The 18,348-nt window shown below is 44.2% G+C and overlaps 1 protein-coding gene across 1 annotated transcript in view; it reads left to right on the top strand.

The window, feature by feature from the left end:
* The first annotated feature begins 550 nt into the window (after nt 1-550).
* Nucleotides 551-18,348, top strand: part of RASSF8 (Ras association domain family member 8) — a 77,317-nt gene continuing 59,519 nt past the window's right edge. Inside the window, exon 1 of the mRNA XM_087722378.1 lies at nt 551-699. The gene's annotated coding sequence lies outside the window, so the exon portion shown is untranslated. The remainder of the gene's footprint in view (nt 700-18,348) is intronic.

Raw genomic sequence — 18,348 nt, 5'->3', positions numbered from 1 at the left:
TCCCGCGTCCCTTGCTAAAGGGATCTTGCGCGGGGATGCAATACGTCCTGTGGTTTGGAACGTGTGAATTGGTTCCCTCTCCTAAGGGACCGGCTCACACCTTCCTAGCTAAGACGACCTGGCGTGTAGATCTTGCGGGTGGATGCAAGGTCTCTTTGGTTGGGAACGTGTGAATCCCTCCCTATGTTCGCAGGTCCCCCTCCACACGGTCCTCGCCAGGGGGATCTTGCGTGTACATCTTGCAGGAAGGGGAGGGGGGATGCAAGATCGCTTTGGCTGCGGCTTGAAGGTCCGGGGCTGGGGGTCCCATCCCATCCCCGTTACGGGAGGGAGACAGGAGGCAGGCGGGGGCGAGGCGAGGCGCGTGCCCGCGGCAGAGCCGGCAGCGCGCGTGGCGGCAGCGGCGGCTGTAACCCGAGCGGGGCCGGAGCCCGGGCGAGCCGACCGGGGAGGCGCCGGAGCCGAGGGAGGAGCTGGCCGGAGGGTCGCTCCCCGCCCCCAACTCCGCCGCTGCAGCGCCGGCCAAGCTCGGATCCTCGCGGCCGCCGCCGCCGCCGCGCCCGGGAAGTTGGGGGCCGCCGCCGCCGCCTCGCAGCGGGCGAGGGTCTCCGGGGAAGCGGCGCTGGAGCGGCAGGCGGGGAAGTGGGCTTGTGGGGCCGCTTCCTGGCTCGGCTCGGCGGGGTTTGTCCTGGCCAAACGGTAAGGAGAAACTTCGGAGCTCGACCCCCCTCCCCCTCCTCTCTTTTTCCTCCCTCCCTCCTTCCTTCCCTCTTCTTCCTCTTTCCCTCCTTCCTTTCCTCCATTCCCTCCACTTCTCTTTTCCTTCCTTCCTCATTCTTTTTCCTCTTTCCCATCTCCCTTCCCTCCCGTCTTCTCCTTCCTTCCTCCTTCTCCCCTTTTCCTCTCTCCCTCCTCCTCTTCTTCCTTCCTTCCCTCCATCCCTTCCTTCCCTCCTTCCTTCTTTCCTTCATAGGCTCTTTCCCCCTTCCTTTCCTCCCTTCTTCTCCTTCCTTTCCTTCTTCCCTTCTATCTTCCCTCCCTCCTTCCTTCCTTCACAGGCTCTTTCCCCCTTCCTTTCCTCCCTTCTTCTTCCTTTCCTTCTTCCCTTCCCTTCTATCTTCCCTCCTTCCTTCTGTCCTTCATAGGCTCTTTCCCCCTTCCTTCCCTTTTTCAGCCACTGTCTTTTCCCCCTTTCCCGCCTCCCTTCCCTCTTCCCCTTCTGGACCTCCCCCCCCTCCATCCACCTCCGTTTCTCTTGCCTCTCCTCCCCTTTTCCCTCTGGAGAGAGAGAGAGAGAGAAGAGAGAGAGAGAGAGAGAGAGAGACAGAGAGAGAGAGAGAGAGGGAGAGAGAGAGACTTTGCTTTGCCTTCGGATTTAAAGGCTGCGACTTCAGCCGGACTCGAGGCTCGTCTGTACGTCTGTATCCAAAGGCTGCCGAAGCTCTCAAGGGGGCTGAAGGAGACCAGGTAGCCATGGGACCCCCCCGAAATATGTTTCTCTCTTCCTCCCTCTCGTCCTCCGCTCCCTCTCCCCTTCCTTCTTCCTCCCTCTCTTCCTCCCCCCTCTCTCTATCCCCTCTCCCTCTCTCAATCCTTCTCTCCCTCCATTCCTCTCCCCTTCCCGCTTCCTCTCTCTCCCCCCCTCTGACTCCACCTCTCCTTCTCTCTCCCTCATTCACTCTCTCTCTCCCCCCCTCCCTCTCCCCTTCCCCCTCCCTCCCTCCTACTGCCTCCATTTAATGTCTTAACTTCTGAAAATGATAATCAAGAAAATTTCAGTCATTAATCTGGAGTCAAGACTGGCTTGAAAAGGGAGGGGGGGGAGTCAAAAACCCTTCGTGAAATAAGATTTACTTCCAAGTAAACCTAGACCGGGAACAATTGTAAGCAGCCACCCATTCTCTCTTTCTCTTTCCCTCCCTCTCTCCCTCTCCCCACTTCCATTTAATTAAAATCCTTGGACTCCCATCCTCTGCATACTTTCCTGCTAACTCTGTTGAGTTTCCCAGCACTCTGAGTAAGCCTGCATAGGATATGATGGGCCGGGTGTGTGTCTGTGTGTGTGTGTGGGTGGTGGGAGCCAGTGTTGATAGTAGAAGCTGGATCTGATTTTTTTTTTGAATTTTTTAAATTTTGTTTGAGCAAGGGAGGGGGGAGGAAAAAAGATTATTTCTCTGACTCCCCCCCATTTGCAGTTCAAAGTTTGTGTGTGTGTGTGTGGGGGTTTCTGTGTTTTTAATCCTCTGGTGCACATCCCCCCCCGCCCCCAACCAGTCGGATGTCAGGTTGACGTGACCAGCAGCATTGCCTGCCTGCCTGCCTGCAGGAGGAGAATGTGTGAGTGTTAGGAATGTTTATAAATCAAACATGCAATCTGGCCCAGTTACAGTTTTGGGAAATGCCCTGCAGAATTGCGCCTGGGTGGCATGGAAGCTGCCCTTAGCAGTGGGAAGGGGAAGAAGGAGAATCACTGCACTCCGGACCCCAAAACATGTATATGTATGTGTGTGTCTGTCTGTCTGTCTGTCTGTCCATCATATTTCTCTCTCTCTCTCTCTCCTCTCTCTCTGTCTGTCTGCTATATCTATCTATCTATCTATCTATCTATCTATCTATCTATCTATCTATCTATCTATCTATCTTATTTATCCCTCTCTGTCTGTCTGTCATATCTACCCTATCTCTCTCTCTCTCTCTAATCTCTCTCTGTTTGTCTGTCTGTGTCTGTCTGCTATATCTACCCTATCTCTCTGTTATCTATCTATCTATCTATCTATCTATCTATCTATCTATCTATCTATCTTATTTATCTCTCTCTGTCTGTCTGTCTGTCATATCTACCCTATCACTCTCTCTCCTATCTGTCTGTCTGTCTGTCTGTCTGTCTGTCTATCTATCTATCTATCTATCTATCTATCTATCTATCTATCTATCATCTATCTATCTATCTATGTATCTATCTATCTATCTATCTATCTATCTTATCTATCTATATATCATATCATATCTATCTATCATCTATCTATCTATCATCTATCTATCTATCTATCTATCTATCTATCTATCTATCTATCTATCTATCTATATATCTATATATCTATATATCTTATCTATCTATATATCTTATCTTATCTATCTCTCTGCTATCTATCTATCTATCTATCTATCTATCTATCTATCTATCTATCTATCTATCTATCTATTTATCTTATTTATCTCTCTCCTGTCTGTCTGTCATATCTACCCTATCACTCTCTCTCCTGTCTGTCTGTCTGTCTGTCTGTCTGTCTGTCTGTCTGTCTATCTATCTATCTATCTATCTATCTATCTATCTATCTATCTATCATATCTATCTATCATCTATCTATCTATCTATCTATCTATCTATCTATCATCTATCTATCATCTATCTATCATCTATCTAGCTAGCTTATCTATCTATATATCATATCTATCTATCATCTATCTATCTATCATCTATCTATCTATCTATCTATATATATATCTTATCTATCTATCTATCTATCTATCTATCTATCTATCTATCTATCTATCTATCTATCTATCTATCTATCTATCTATCTATCTATCTATCTATCTATCTATCTGCTATATCTGTCTGTCTGTCTATTTGTGTGCCTGAGTTTCAAAAGTTGCATTCTGTGCTTTTTTGGGGAGTTTCTGAATCATGCCAAAGTGGCATCAAGACCAGTTAAAAAAAACGAAAAGCAGGCTGAATGGGTGAACACAGCAGAAGAAAACCGTCGCTCCTTGATTTCCAAAAAGAGGGAAAAAAAGAATCGTGGTTATATATACAAATCATCCCGATGATTTTAAAAAAAAAGTGTATTTTGCAGATGGGAGAAAACAAAACCCTGTGAAATTTCTCTGAAGTAATCCCCCCCCCCTTTCTTCAGGGTGAGGATGGATGGGGGTTGCTGTTGGTTATGGGGGGCGGGGGGGGAATGATCATTTAAAAAGAAAAAAAGTTTTCGTGGCATTGGATAGTTTTTTTTTCTTAATCAGCGGTTATCGCATTTCTCTTTGTGTCTTTCTTTTGCTTGTTGAAAAAAAGAGATCCTTAAAAGCCAAACTTGCTGGTTGTTTTTTCCTTTAGATGATGTTTTGAATGGCTGACCCAGAATTTTTTTTGGGGAGGGGGGGGAATACACAGCTGGGGCGAAAAATGTCCTAATTTCTGCTAAATCTGGTCCCCCATCACCTTGACTGCATTTATGCCTAGAAGTTTTTAAGAAGATGTTGGATAACCATTTGTCTGAAGTGGTGTAGGGTTTCCACTCTAAACAGGGGGGGGGGGGTTGGACTAGAAGACCTCCAAGGCCCCTTCCAACTCTGTTATTCTATTCTATTCTAGCTTGATTGGCCCAAAGGGAGATCTTTTTTTTTTTTTTAAAGAAATTGAGAATTATTTCCATCTGAAAGAAGAAATAGCCTGTGGTCATGGGCAGATTTAAATTTCTCCAGGACTTTGCAGGTAGGCAAATGTGGAATGTATTTATTTCTTTTGATACCATAGGGTTGCAGATGAGTTTTTACAGCTGTTAACATCTGAATGGGACTTCAGATGCAGATGAGGGGTTGATTCCTCAGGTTGCTTCTGGTGCATTGTGACCATTTAAGTATGGAAAAGGGATATGAACTTAGATTTTATTGGGTGAAGATATTTCTCAGAAATGTTCTTTGCAACAAGCCCCCAAATGTTCTGGGGTTTGGACCTGCCTGAAGGTGAATATAAGTGTTCCTTGTTATTCTGCTTATTTATTTATTCTTTATTGGGTTTAAATATATTGGAGTGGAGTTTTTCCCCCCTCTACATGCATTGTTGAAATGCAGTATAGTTTATAGTCCTCATCTTATGACCACAAGTGAGTCCACAAATCTCTTTTAAAAAAAGTTTTTATTTTTTTCTTTCCATATACATCCACAAATATACATTCTTGCAGATACTATTAAGATTTATCCGTTGACTTCTAGCATTTATCACAATCTGTTTAAGAATATTAAAAGCACAATTGGGATCACATTCTTGCCACTTCGCCTCTCTGTCTTATTTTGCAACGACCCTACTCCTTCCTTCCTTCTTCCCAACGTCCCTTCTCTTCTTCTTTCCTCCTCTCCTTCCTCTTTTCGTCTTCCCCTCCCTCTCCCCCACTCCTCCTCTCTCCTTCTCCTTCCTGCCTTCTCTCCAACTCTTCCTTCCCTTCCCTCACTTCCTCTCTTTTCCCCTTTCTTCTTTCCCCCCCTCTTCCTTCCTCCTTTCATTGTTCCCTTTGCTTTTTTCTTTTCCACAATTTCCAAAATCTCTGCTGTTAAGCTATGCATTTGTTTTTACAACTATTTTACAACTTTTCTTGTCATCCTTTTTATATATGTGTTCAGCTTAACCCCCCCTAGTTTTCTTTTCCTCCCCACCTCCATATAAATTATCTTCTAAATATGGAATGTTAGGAATGTTATTCTCATATATTTGTAATCTGGTTTGTTTGTCATTGTTTTATCCGCAAGTTTGTCTTCTAAAAAAAATCTTTCCGTCTGGCTAAGGGTCCTCCAGTTCCTCAGTAGTTCTTAGGTGCTGAGTTTCTTATGCATATAGTCCTCGGCTTACGCCCACAAATTGAGCACCAGTTCTTAAGTGAGTTTCGCCCCATTCTACGACTTTTCTTGCCGTGGTTGTTAAGTGAATGGCTGCAGTCGTTGAGTTAGTCACACGGTTGTTAAATGAATCTGGCTTCCCCGTTGACTTGGCTTGTCAGAAGGTTGACCCCGGGATTTTGCTACCGTCGTAAATATGAATCCATTGCTAAGTGTCTGAATTTGGATTGTGTGATCATGGAGATGCTGCAATGGTCGTTAAGTGAGGGAAACGGTCCTAAGCGCCGTTGTAACTTTGAATGGTCACTAAATGAACTGTAAGTTTGGGATTCCTGTGCTCAGAATTATTATGGAAGCAGAGAGAGTTCCAGGCCATGATGGGGTCCCACTGGAACGAGGCCCTCCGGCTCTTCGCCACCAGCGGTGCTTCCCTCCAGCCTTCGGCCAAAGCCCCCCACCAGAAGGCTGAAGCAGACCCCAAGTAGGAATTTCTGCCCCCCCTCTGTCCCACACAAAAAGACCCCAAAAGGGGAGACTCTTTGCAGCAACACAAACATTCATTGCACGTATCCAGCCCAGTAGCCGTAGTTTGAGGACCTCCGATTTAGTGCAATATTAAAAAATGCAAATAATTTTTCTGCAGACCATCAAAAAATTTTCACAGACCACCAGTGGCCCATGGGCTACCAGTTGGTGACTGCGGTTCTAGTCCAGCCCCCTACTCAAGCAGGAGACCCGTCCTAAACTCAACTCAACTCAACTCAACTCAATATAGCAATAGCAGTAGACTTATATACCGCTTCATAGGGCTTTCAGCCCTCTCTAAGCGGTTTACAGAGAGTCAGCCTCTTGCCCCCAACAATCTGGGTCCTCATTTTACCCACCTCGGAAGGATGGAAGGCTGAGTCAACCCAACCATTCTAGGGAAATAGCTGTCGAGTCACTTGTCCCAAAGGTGTTTTTTCTTTTTCTTTTCAAAAGATGGATGGTGGGGAATGGAAGGATTACTATCCTGTCAGAGCTGAAGAAGCTTCTTGGATGAGAAGCAAAACATCCTCAAGGAAAAAAAGAAAGAAAGTCCAGGTGCCTCTTGAAACAAAAAAGCATATTTGAGACAACCATGACCTGGATGATGACGGAGAATCTCCAGAGATGTCCAGTCTCTTCTTGAAAGCCTCCAGTGATGGAGCCCCCAAAACATCTGGTGGCAAGCTGTTCCACTGGTTAATTGTCCTCATTGTCAGGAGATTTCTCCTTAGTTCTAGGTTGCTCCTCTTCTTGATTAGTTTCCCACCATTGTTTCCTGCTCTGGCTTCTTGGAGCTTTGGGAAATAGTTTGACCCCCTCCTCATCTTTGGAGGAGCCCCTCAAATATTGTAAGATCCTATCATGTCTCCCCTAATCCTCCTTTTTATGAAACTGGACATAAAAATGCAAATAATTTTTCTGCGGACCACCAAAACATTTTCGCGGACCACCAGAGGTCCAGTCAGTGACCGCTGCTCTAGCTCATAAGAGAAAGAGAGAGAGAGAGAGAGAGAGAAGGAGAGAAAGAGAGAGAGGAGGGAAAGAGAGAGAGGGGGGAGAGAAAAAGAGAGAGAAGAAGAGAAAGAGAGGAGAGAGAGAGAGAGAGAGAAGGAGAGAAAGAGAGAGAGGAGGGAAAGAGAGAGAGGGGGGAGAGAAAAAGAGAGAGAAGGAGAGAAAGAGAGGAGAGAGAGAGAGAAGGAGAGAAAGAAAGAGATAAGGAGAGAGAGAGAGAGAGAAGGAGAGAGTAGACAAAGAGAGAGAGGAGAGAAAGAGAAGAAGAGAAAGAGAGAGAGGAGAGAAAGAGAGAGAGAGGAGAGAAAGAGAGAGAGAAGGGGAGCCCCTCAAATAATGTAAGATCCTATTATGTCTCCCCTAATCCTCCTTTTTACGAAACTGGACATACTGCTAGTCTTGAATAGTGTGGATTGCAAGTAATCCTTGTTGTATTATTGAGTCAGTTTGCTTACAATGTAATAATATTATTTAGAATCCTAATTTCTACCTCTGTCATCCAACCATTCATAAAATGAGTTCCAGTCTCAAAAATACTTCTTTTTCTTTGGTCTTCAGTATTAATCTGTCCGTTTCTGCACAGTTTTTAAAAATATATATCGTCTTCTGTAGGTGTGTCCTTGTTTATCCAGTATTGCACAAATACAATTCTTGCTACTGTCAAAACATGTGATATCTGTTCTGGCCGAGGCTTCCAGAGAAAATGGAGCAAACTCCTTGACCTGACAAAAAAACCCTTTTATTAATAGACACTGAATTCGGCTCCTTCACATCCAGCAAAGTCTTTCAAGGGAGGATTTACGGTCACAGACCTTATCTGGCTTGGAGAGCTGCCAGGCCGATCTCTGCAGAACTTGGCAAGGAGTCTCAGAGAGTCACGAACCAATGAAGTGAACTAATGGTCTCCTGCAAACTCCACTCCCCTTTCGCTCCTCTTTTATTCCCTCTGGGAGGGGCCATTCACTGTCCACCTCTGGCCTTACTCCCAAGTCGACCCCTGTTCTTTAGCTCTTCCGTTCGTCTGGCAACTCTGCGCATGCGCACACTGGGAACAGGCTCCAGCTGTTCTTCTGCCTCACTGATGTCTGACTCTGAAGGCAGTTGATAACTGGCACACGGCTCTGGCCCCCTCTCTGCCTCCGACACAGAGCCCTCCTCCGAGCCTTCCCCAGACTCCAGGACTGGCCCATCTTCCTCCCCAACCTCCTCACTGTCTGAATCTGGCGGACTACAACAATATCAAATATACATTTCCTTTATATCATATTTTTCTGGTATTATGCCTATCAAAAGTGCAGAGAGATTCACTTGACAACTGGGTCAAGAAAAGTGTAACAACGGGGCAACCCTTCCTGAATGAATGTCCCACTTAGCAACAGAAATTCTGGGCTCAATTGTAGTCGTAACTCGAGGAGTACCTGCATGGAGTCGAACTATAAACGGGTGAATCCATTCATTTGTCTCCAGCAGAAACAGACCCGTCCGGCCAGCCAACCTTAGAAGCAAGCAAACCTTTTTCCCCCTGCCAATCCTTCTTTACGTTCAAGGGAATGCTGAATGGGCAACTGGATCCTGAAAAAAGATATTTTTAAAAAGGTCCTTTCGATGTCCTTGTGGACTTCTTATTTTCCAAATTAGATTAAGAGTCTCGGAGGTGGTAAAATGAAGGGCAACGAGTTGCTTGGAAAGCACAATCTTATTTTTTTTTAAAAAAAATAGTTTTTGTTAAACATTTTTACCTTTTAAAAACAGAAAGAAAAAATTCAACAGATACAAGACAAACATAACAATATAAAATAGTTTTGCAGCTTTTGTTTAGCCTTTGTAAGTTCTCCATTCTCCGTTGCCTTCCTATCGGTTTTAACCTCTGTAATAGCGTCTTAGCAATTGTACTAACAATTGTAATAATATTAATTGTTCCTATAGTAATTAGTAACTTTGGTTAATTTTTATTCAATACTAGTTTAGGGGGGAAAAAGACTTCTATTTCCTCTTTTTGGCTTCTCTTTTTTTAGCCACTTATAAATTCTATCCCATATTTTGTAAGGATCCGATTCCTCTCTTTCTTTTAACTCCTTGGCCATTCTGTCCATCTCCGCACATTCGAGTACCTTTCGAATTATTTAATAATTTAATTTAGTAATTCTAATTATGGGGACAGAATCTTAAATCACTCTTGGCAGACAAACAGGAAGTAACAATCTAAAAACTCAATTTATGGAGATCTGTTTTGGGGGGAATATTTCACCCACTTTTAAACTGCTGGAAATACTTTAAAAAAACTCCCTTGTTTCAATAGTTTTGGAAGAGGAAGTTGTCAAGTGGCGGGGGGGGGGTCTTTTTGAGGAGGGGGAGTGCAATTCTCAGTCTGATGCTGTCTCCAAATTGTCAAGTTGTTTGTTGATTAACTTATTCCTAGTTGCTTGGCTTAGTTTATCATGGACAATCTCTCCCATTCTTTGACCTTAAGGCGATTTTTCATCTTTAAGGAGGTTCTCTAGGTCTGCACAAGCCCCTTTTTCATGCGTAGCCATTGTTTGTGGCTTAAGCATGGCTAGGGGGTGCATTCAGCGTGCAGATAATCCTGGAATTGATTTTAAAAAAGAGAATATTTGTAGCTCAGGGTTGAAAGGAGGGTGTGACTCTGAGCTGGGTGGTTTTCTTGAAGACGTTTCATGATCCAAACTAGGTAATGTCATCAATGCTCGAGATATTATTACGTAGTTGGGTAATGAAATGTCTGTGAGAAAATCACCCAGCTCAGAGAGCACCAAGGACCCCACAGTCCTCCTCTTTCTCCTCCTCCCTTCTAGCACTGATGATGTTACCTAGCTGGATAATGAAATGTGTGCAAGAAAACCACCAAGTTCAGAGAGCATCAATGCCCCTACAGTTGTCGTTCTCCTCCTCCTCCTCCTCCTCCTCCTCCTCCTCCTCCTCCTCCTCCTCCTCCTCCTCCTCCTCCTCCTCCTCCTCCTCCTCCTCCTCCTTTCCACAAACCCCATTCCCTTCTAGCACTGGTGATGTTACCTTGCTGGATAATGGAAACGTGTGCAAGAAAACCACCAAGTTCAGAGAGCATCAATGCCCCTACAGTCGTCGTTCTCCTCCTCCTCCTTTCCACAAACCCCATTCCCTTCTAGCACTGATGATGTTACCTAGCTGGGTAATGAAACGTCTGCAAGAAGACCACCAAGCTCAGAGAGCACCAAGGACCCCTCAAACTTTGGATGGGACTGTTGAAATTAGCACAAAATCTCCCAATGTGAAGCAATATTCGGAAGGTTTTTGTTTCACAATCTCATGTCCTTCACAGGTTCAAGGTAAATAGGCGTACAGCCGAATTCGTGTATTGTGAAATTTTAAACCCCTCCAGCCACACACATACCCCAAAGGGTCCCCCAAATCCATTTCTGGCAAGGTTACCATAACACCAGACGTGAACCTTTAAACCTGCAGCACAGTTATAACTCCCCCCCCCCCCAAAAAAAAACACTAGTTTTCAGTCCCTGCTTAAATTTCCTGGCTTTGTCTAGTATAGTAGATTTTGTCTGTTAGCTCATAACCCGGCATTGCCTGGGTATTTATTTATTGGGGGGGGGGGAGAAATGTCGGGGCCAAACATAATTTCTAATGTTGGATTTTCCCCCTTACCAGAGGGAGCCCCCTTGTGGAATACTGCGAAGCCATTACCATGGCAACTCCACTGCGCTGCACAGTAGAAGCCATTTACTGCAGTACAGTAGAAGCTGTTTTGAGGCACAACAGGCTGTATCTTAATAGAACACACACCCGAGGGGTGTTAGGAGTGTCTTAACCCCATAGTGTTTTTTTTCCAGAGAGTAAGTCATCTGTGTACTAAGTTTGGTTGAAATTGCTCGAGGCATTCCAGAGTTATGCTGGAACATACACACACACACAACCATTTATATATATCTATATCTAGATTGTGCTTCTCTGCCCTGTAGGATCCGTGTATCATTGAAATCCAGCTGTCAACATTTCTTTGAGTAGAGCTGGATTTTACAGGTAGCTACAATAATTGTAGACTTGTAGTAGAGACGTCCTTAAAACCTTGATCTCTACCCCCAGAGACAGGGGCGCCTAATTCTAATCACGTTAACTTTGAATTAAGTGCAAAAGATTGACTTATAAGGAAGCAGATGTGTAGGCCAGCCCTAAAATATACCAAAATCTCTGTTTGCTAACCTCCCTTCCGTTGATTAACAAAATCACATCTTTTAAAAGTTTTTTAAAAATGGCGCATTGAGACCTCAGATTTCCCCTTTGCCAATTTGCAGAATTCTTATCTCTTAGTCATCCCAAGATAATCTGGAGTTTGCTCCTTTATGTCAGCAAACTCTTTTCTGTCTAGTTGGTTATCTTGTTTGCCGGATCTGGAAAAAAAAAAAGGACAGATCCTGATTTATTTACGGTCCTGGGGAAGATAAATGGGGGCGATTTGATCTATTTAATGCCTTGCTTGAACTTTGTCTCCAGAATAGTACCCATCTCCTCTTTCGCCCTTATTGTTCTTATTCCCAATACATTTTGTCTACTGTCTCATCTAAATAACCCACTTAGATGATGGATATTTTCTAGACTTGACATTTTTAAACATTGCATCAAGCTGTGCTCGGCAATGCTATGCCAGATAAGAGTTAAGGAAAATGGATATCAAGTGATATGGAGGTGATACCTAACACCACGTAAATTAAATCAAATAGATGTTAAATATACAAATATTTGTTGGAGGTGCGAGAGAGAAGTTGGAACATACAAACACATGTGGTGGGATTGTGATAGTGCACAAACAGTGTGGGACATGTTGTTTCGAGAAATTAGAGCACTTTTGAATGTAAATTTAGACACATATCACCGAGAGTTGCGTTACTGTTGCTGGTGGAAAAACTTGATATAATTGAAACAAAAAAGGAATTGATTGTAAATTTGATCATGGCACCATCAATATTTACTGAATATTGGGTACGAAACTGGGATATTCAAAGAAATGAGTGGTATAATGAAATTTGGAGCATGGCAACAAAGGATGAATTAGCAACAGAAGTTAAATTTTATAAAGGGATGATTAAAGCAAACAATTATAATGAAATATGGGGGCTGATTTTATAAAAACAATGTTGGTAGAAGGCAAAGGGAATAAACCTACTGAAGAATATATGTTGTTTTGGAGGGTTTAAGGGCACAATTGGAATACGTTGTATATCTTTTAGTTGTTATACAAAAAAAAATGTAAGGAAAATAATAGTCTTCAGGAGAGTGGGTACACTGTAATATTTGTATTTTTCCCTTTTTTGGGTGATTATTTGTCCCAGCTTCTGCCAACCTAGCAGTTCGAAAGCACGTAAAAAATGCTATAGAAATCCTATAGAAAAATAGGAACCACTTTTGGTGGGAAGGGAACAGCCTTCCATGCGCCTTGGGTGTTGAGTCATGCCAACCACATGACCACGGAGACGTTTTTGGATAGTGCTGGCTCTTCGGCTTTGAAACAGAGATGAGCACCGCCCCCTAGAGTCAGGAACGACTAGCACATATGTGCAAGGAGTGGAACCTTTACCTTTACTTCTTCCATGAATGCAGTCTGCTCTGTTGCTCCTACTCGATTTTTAATGCACTTCATATTTTAAGGTTTATTTAGTTATCCTTAAAAGAAAAGTGGCTGTGCCAACGGATTTTCACACTGTGCTTTTTTTCAGTCTTTAGATTTATAATCTTGGGCCAAAAAGATTTATTTTTGTTTTTTGGATGTTCGGAAGGACGTGTGCCAAGTTTTGCTAGGACTTGGGAAAAAAGAATTGTGCATTAATCACATTTAATACACCATTCATTTTCTAATATATAATGTTATATTCTGCATTTTGCCTCTGTGTGTTTTCAAGTCACTGACTGCATGTACTCTTTAACTTACGACCAACACTTCAAAATGAATGTTGCTGAGCGAGACATTGGTTAAGTGAGCTTTGTCCCATTTTACCACCTCTTGCCATCGTTGTTAAGCGAATCATTGCCATTGTTAAGCTAGTAACACGTTTGTTAAGGGGATCTTGGTTTCCCCGTTGACTTTGCTTGTCAGAAAGTCGCAAAAGGGGATCACAGTGATAGCGGGGACTCTGCAATCGTCATAACAATGAGTCAGTTGCCAAGTGTCTGGATTGTGATCAATGGTTGTAAGTGTGAAAAACCATCATAAGTCACTTTTTTCAGGGCTGTCGGTCCCCAAACAAATGATTGTATGTCAAAGCTGTATATATGAACGTGGTTTATTAATTAATATAATTGCATATTGATCTGAGAAGCTAATCAGGACCAACATATTAGTACTGTGTTTCCCCAAAAATAAGACAGGGTCTCATTTTCTTTTGACTCCTGAAATAAGCGCTTGGCCTTATTTTCGGGGAGGTCTTATTATTTTTGAGGTGCAGGAGGAGGTGAGTGTGGTCACCTCGTGGCTCATGCTTCGTTGCAATATTTTCGGGGAGGGCTTATTTTAGCGCATACGCTTAAAAGCCCAATTGGGCTTATTATGCGAGGAGGTCTTATTTTCAGGGAAACAAGGTATTTGGATAGAAAAGTGACTGAACACTTATGGGTTAGAATGAGAAGTCGGTGAACATTCTAGAAGAAGGTAGAAGTCATTGTAGAAAATCTCATGGAAGCATTCACACACAAAGTTTGAACTTAGGGTGCAAGTGATCGTAATATTGGAACTGTTCTATGGACATGCTTGGAACAACGTTATCTTTGATGGAATTTTACTCTGATCCATGTTGCCAATGTTCTTTGAACATTCAAAATTATGTTGTTGTTAGTTGCGAAGTTGTGTCTGACCCATCACGACCCCATGGACAACGTTCCTCCAGGCCTTCCTGCCCTCTATCGTCCTCTGGAGTCCATTTAAGCTCACACCGACTACTTCGGTGACTCCATCCAGCCACCTCCTTCTCTGCCGTCCCCTTCTTCTTCTTTTGCCCTCCATCGTTCCCAGCATGAGGCTCTTCTCCAGGGAGTCCTTCTTCCTTCTCATTAGGTGGCCAAAGTCTTTGAGTTTCCTCTTCAGGATCTGGCCTTCTAAAGAGCAGCCAGGGTTGATCTCCTCTAGGACTGACCGGTTGGATGGCCTTGCAGTCCAAGGGACTCAATGCAGGAGTCTTCTTCTCCAGCACCAGAGTTCAAAGGCCTCCATTCTTGGGCTCTCAGCCTTCCTTATGGTCCAACTTTCACATCCACCCATTGCAACTGGGAAAACCAGAGCCTCGACTAGACACACTTTTGTTGGCAGGGTGATGTCTCTGCTTTTTAGTATTCTGCTCTAAAGACAGTTTGTAAGGCCATGTAAGATTAACACGTGAGGGTCGTATACAAGTTCAGATGTTGTGAAAAGTAATAGTGTCAGAAGGCCAGTTGGCATAAGAGTTTCAGTTAATGCAATATTTTCCAGTGTGGAGTGTAGAGTTATTAAAGGTCAACTGTCTTCATTCATCACAATTTGGCCTGAGTTGTTGTAAAGTTGTGATTCAAGAAAGGCTTGGAATGTACGAAGCTGGAGAAAGAAAAATGAATGAATTCATGCTAGTTTGAATTCCATATATGACGCAAGCCAACGGTTTTTGGCGTGCTTTTAAAAAAGGTCGATATTTCTTTGGAAAATGGACAGCTATGGAGAAACTATGCAAGGAAAAAAAGATTTCTTTTTTTAAAGAAGAGATTGGACAGCCAAGCATCCAGAATGATGTAAGGTCTCCTGCTTGTGTGTGGGGTTGGACTAGAGGACCTCCAAGGTCCCTTTCAACTCCGTGATTCTGTTAAATTTTAACTGCTGGAAAAATTTTTTGAGAAGAAGGCAGACCTATATATTTTTGGCAGCCACCTTAATTTATCCATACTGCATGATCTCTTCACTTCCAAACTTGGATTGGCTCAAATACACCACTCTCTAATGTCTTCTTCTAGAATGTTCTTTGGCTCGTCGGTCAGCCTACCCCCATAGTTCTCAGGCAGTCTTCCACCCAACTACGTACTAATCACGTTGGTCTTGCTTCATATCTGGGACCAGCCAAGCAGTGGTGGGGTTCAAATTTTTTTACTACCGGTTCTGTGGGTGTGGCTTGGTGGGCACGGCGGGGGAAGGATACTGCAAAATCCCCATTCCCTCCCCACTCCAGGGGAAGGATACTGCAAAATCCCCATTCCCTCCCCACTCCAGAGAAAGGATACTGCAAAATCCCCATTCCCTCCCCACTCCAGGGGAAGGATACTGCAAAATCCCCTTTCCCTCCACACTCCAGGGGAAGGATACTGCAAAATCCCCATTCCCTCCCCACTCCAGAGAAAGGATACTGCAAAATCTCCATTCCCTCCCCACTCCAGGGGAAGGATACTGCAAAATCCCCATTCCCTCCCCACTTCAGGGGAAGGATATTGCAAAATCCCCATTCCCTCCCCACTTCAGGGGAAGGATATTGCAAAATCTCCATTCCCTCCCCATTCCAGGGGAAGGATACTGTAAAATCCCCATTCCCTCCCCACTTCAGGGGAAGGATACTGCAAAATCCCCATTCCCTCCACACTCCAGGGGAAGGATACTGCAAAATTTCCATTTCATCCCCATTTCAGGGGAAGGATACTGCAAAATCCCCATTCCCTCCCCACTCCAGGGGAAGGATACTGCAAAATTTCCATTTCCTCCCCATTTCAGGGGAAGGATACTGCAAAATCTCAATTCCCTCCCCTCTCTGGGGTCAGCCAGAGGTGGCATTTACTGGCTCTCTAAACTACTCAAAAATTCCGCTACCGGTTCTCCAAAACTGGTCAGAACCTCCTGAATCCCCCCTCTGCAGCCAAGGTTCAAACTAGCTGCTGCCCCTTGTCCAATTATCCCTTGAATTAATAAAACCAGTAGTTCAAAAACAGCAAACGCGACAAAACACCCCTGTTCTTTTCGAAACCAGTGTGTAATACAGAGAGTTCTGTCTTAGCCATTGTATATCTGTGAAGGCCACTCCATGACTCATATTCCTATAAGATGGAGGGATGAAGCTGGTAACCGTTGACTCTTGAGACAAAAGAGTTTCTATGGAAATGTCTTCTGAACTTCAGGAACAGCGGTTTCATAAGTCATGAAAAAATATATGCACCAGCTCCCACATCTTCATGGAGTTGGAAGTCTGTGCCATCATATTAAAAATACTCTAGCAAGAGTGCAGAGAAGAGCAGCAAAGAGGGTTAGGGGACTGGAGTCTAAGACATTTGAAGAAGAGTTGTATGTCCAATTTAATGAAAAGAAGGACTAAGGGTGAGATGATAGCAGTCTTCCAGTATTTGAGGGGCTGCCACAAAGAAGAGGGAGTCAAGCTATTCTCCAAAGCTACAGATGCAAGCTAATCAAAGAAGGAACCAATCTAGGACTATTTCATGACAGTGAGAACCATTAACCAGTGGAATGACTTGCCTTCAGAAGTTATGGATGCTCCATCACTGGAGGCTTTCAAGAAAAGATTGGACAACGTTTTGTCCGAAACTTTATTGCTTGAGCAGAAGTTTGGACTAGAAGACCCCCCCAACTCTCTTTTTCTGCTAGGAATCAGGCTTCAGCCTATCTGAGGAGGTTGTCTTCTCCTGAAAACAAACCGCCACGGAGACATCACACACTAATGATGATCAACCGTAGCGGGCATTTTTGGTGCTGATCCTCCCAAAACCATGGTTGGTTGAGCTGATTGGGCCGTGAGAGACGCATGGATGTTGGTAGCCTAATTGGTGAGTGATGGAAAAGAAAATTGAGGTGTATCTAGATCAGGGGTGGGTTCCTGCCAGTTCTAACCCCTTCTATACAAGAGGTTCCACAAATCTACAGTGCCGTTTAGAACCGGTTCCAGCTCCCTCCCCCCGCCCGTCCGCACATCATCAAGATGAAGAGCGAGAGGAGGAATTCTGGGAGTTGAAGTCCACAAGTCTTAAAGCTGTCAATTTTGAACACCCCTGGTTTTTTTTTTCTAAAGGGTTAGGGGTGCAAGGGTGTTGTAACTTGACAACTTTAAGACTTGCATGCTTCAAATGCCAGAGTTTCTGAGCCAACATGACTGGAGGAGGAATTCTGGGAGTTGAAGTCCACAAGTCTTTAAGCTGTCAAGTTTGAACATCCCTGGGTTTTTTTTTCTAAAGGGTTAGGGGTGCGAGGGTCTTGTAACTTGACAGCTTTAAGACTTGCATGCTTCAAATGCCAGAGTTTCTGAGCTAACATGACTGGAGGAGGAATTCTGGGAGTTGAAGTCCACAAGTCTTAAAGCTGTCAAGTTTGAACATCCCTGGGTTTTTTTTTCTAAAGGGTTAGGGGTGCGAGGGTCTTGTAACTTGACAGCTTTAAGACTTGCATGCTTCAAATGCCAGAGTTTCTGAGCCAACATGACTGGAGGAGGAATTCTGGGAGTTGAAGTCCACAAGTCTTTAAGCTGTCAAGTTTGAACATCCCTGGGTTTTTTTTTCTAAAGGGTTAGGGGTGCGAGGGTCTTGTAACTTGACAACTTTAAGACTTGCATGCTTCAAATGCCAGAGTTTCTGAGCCAACATGACTGGAGGAGGAATTCTGGGAGTTGAAGTCCACAAGTCTTAAAGCTGTCAATTTTGAACACCCCTGGGTTTTTTTTTCTAAAGGGTTAGGGGTGCAAGGGTCTTGTAACTTGACAACTTTAAGACTTCAAATGCCACAGTTCCTGAGCCAACATTTTGGTTGCTAAGCAAGAGTGTTGTTAAGTGAGTTTAACCACATTTTACAAGTTGGCCACGCCCACCCAGTCACATAGCTGGCAAGCCACTCCCAAAATGCAGGCCACACCTACAGAAGAGGTTCTAAAAAATTTTGAAACCCACCACTGATCTAGATCCTTCTTTATTGTCCTAGGACTGTGGTGTGTGCTCAAATTGGCACATGAAGCCATGTCGCCCAGCACATGCGGCCTTGCCTGTTTGTCTTCTGGGTTTCTGGCATGCACACTCGCACGACGATCAGCTGTCCGTATGCACAGCAGTGCCAAAAACCAGTGCGCGCATGTGCACTGGCCAACTCACTGCTGTGTGCGCGTTTGCGCGCCAGAACCAGGAAGTCCAGCTTTCCAGGAGCGCGACCCCTTCGTGCATGCAGCAGTGCTGAAAACCGGCCCGCACATGCGCGGCTGC

This window comes from Thamnophis sirtalis, unplaced genomic scaffold (genome assembly GCF_051295495.1).
Source record: "Thamnophis sirtalis isolate CommonGarterSnake01/CBP01778 unplaced genomic scaffold, rThaSir2_p1.2 scaffold_9, whole genome shotgun sequence".
Lineage (NCBI taxonomy): Eukaryota > Metazoa > Chordata > Lepidosauria > Squamata > Natricidae > Thamnophis > Thamnophis sirtalis.
Note: the sequence above shows the minus strand (reverse complement) of the source record. Positions and strands in the feature narration are given on the sequence as shown.